Source organism: Cebus imitator, unplaced genomic scaffold (genome assembly GCF_001604975.1).
Source record: "Cebus imitator isolate Cc_AM_T3 unplaced genomic scaffold, Cebus_imitator-1.0 Scaffold263, whole genome shotgun sequence".
Taxonomy (NCBI): domain Eukaryota; kingdom Metazoa; phylum Chordata; class Mammalia; order Primates; family Cebidae; genus Cebus; species Cebus imitator.
Window position 1 is genome coordinate 1,302,202 of NW_016107578.1, and position 2,232 is coordinate 1,304,433.

Consider the following 2,232-nt stretch of genomic DNA (forward strand, 5'->3'; position numbering starts at 1 on the left):
TTTTTTTTGTAGCGATGGTTTCACCATGTTGGCCAGGCTGGTCTCAGACTTCTGACCTTAAGTGATCTGCCTACCTCAGCCTCCCAAAGTGCTGGGATTGTGGTTGTGAGCCACTGTGCCTGGCCAAAGTAAGTGATATCTGACAAATGATGTAAATCAAGGGAAAACAGGAGAAGCATAAGGGATTAATGAGTATCAGTGGCAGAGCATTGAAAAATAAGCTCTCCATGAAAATTAACTGATGTTAATTATCAGTCTTAGGAAATGTGTATATTAATAAACAGAGAGACAAAACCTCTTTCAGTGTTTTTTTTTTTTTTTTTTTTTTTTTTTTTTTACGAATACGATTAAAAATAAGGTAGGAATATAAGAGAAAAATTTTTTTTTTTTTTTTCTTTCTGTTCACTTTTGGGCTCCTTCTACCTAAATTAGTCCTTTGCTTCCCAGAAGGAATATCCAGACTAAGCACTCTGTGTGACTCCTTATAGACACTTACCTATCTGGGGGTTGGGTTGATACACTCCGTATAAGTAAATGAGCAGAAAACTCACCTGCCAATGTGGGCTGCCAAAAAACTGTGAAGGGGCCATATGGCCTGGAAATACAACAGACCTTAGAATAATGTCTGTTAATTATAATGTCAATGAGGGAAAAAAATCGATTTCCAGTAGGGCCACTCTGTAGCTTCTGCACGTTCTTCCCATGTCTGCTTGGGTTTTCTCTGGGTACTCTGGTTTCCTCCCACATCCCAGTGATGCACGTTAGCTTAATCGGCATGTCTAAATTGTCCCACTACGAATGTGTGTATGTGTGAAGGAGTTTGAGAGAGTGCCGCCTACCCTGGAATGGCATCCTTTTCAGGGTTGACTCCCACCTTGTGCCCTGACTGTTAGTATGAGCTCTGGCCATTTTCATCCTGCAACTGGAATAAGCGGATTGGAGAATGAATAATCAATACAAAATATTGTAAACTAAAAATTCATAAAACATTTGATAATGATACAAATGTACAACAATAAATGATACCACTTAGCAAGCTTGCCCCATTTGTTACTGTTTGTTTTTTGAGCTTCTTGGTGGTAGGAGGTGATCCTTACAGGTTTTGCTTTGGAAGCATTCCTTGATTTAACCCATCACTGTTAACTGCCATCACACACTGATTCACGAAAAATTGGATAAATATTCTTTTTTTTTTTGTTTGTTTGAGATGGAGTTTCTCTCTTGCTGCCCAGGCTGGAGTGCAATGGCACGATTTTGGCTCACTGCAACCTCTGCCTCCGAGGTTCAAGTGATTCTCCTGCCTCAGCCTCCCAAGTAGCTAGGAGTACAGGAGCCCGCAATGATATCCACTTAATTTTGTATTTTAGTAGAGGCACGGTTTCCTCTGTGTTGGTCGGGCTGGTCTTGAACTCCTGACCTCAGGTGATCCTCTCGCCTTGGCCTCCCAAAGTGCTGAGATTACAGGTGTGAGCCACGGCGCGCAGCAATATCCTATGTTTATTAGTCTTTCTTAAATGTATATGTAGCTCACTTTTTTTTCAGTATTTAATATTAGAAGTGTTTGGGGTCTTTATTTAGAAGTTTCGTGATGTTTTTGTGACCAGAAATACGTTGTAGGAACTTAACTCTCTTATATCAATTAGTGTGTGAAAAAATTGGCTTCGTTGTATGTCATTTCTCTTAAAGTCTCAGTTTCCAAGAACCCGTTGATGACTTTAAGCGAAGACTTAAATTGTATACATTTTCTCTGCCACTTAGGGGTTCCAGTGAGCTAGCTGCACATAGTGAAATCATAGTTGAGGGCTCTGATATAAAGTGTCTGAGGATGTGCATATGCTGCTTTTTGGAGAGTATATTGAAAACCAATTTCAACAACTGTTGGCACACACTTACTGCCCTACAACAACAGTCATGTGTGCAACATGTGTATTAAGATAAAAGTAGCCCAGGTGCAGTGGCTCACACCTGTAATCCCAACACTTTGGGAGACCAAGGTGGATGGATCACTTGAGGTCGGGAGTTCCAAGACCAGCTTGGCCAACATGGTGAAACCCCGTCTCTAATAAAAAAATACAAAAATTAGCTGGGCATGGTGGCAGGTACCTGTAATTCCAGATGCTTCAGAGACTGAGGCAGGAGACTCGCTTGAACCAGGGAGGTGGAGGCTGCAGTGAGCCAAGATTGCGCTACTGCACTCCAGCCTGGACAACCAGAGTGAGATCCTGTTTAAAA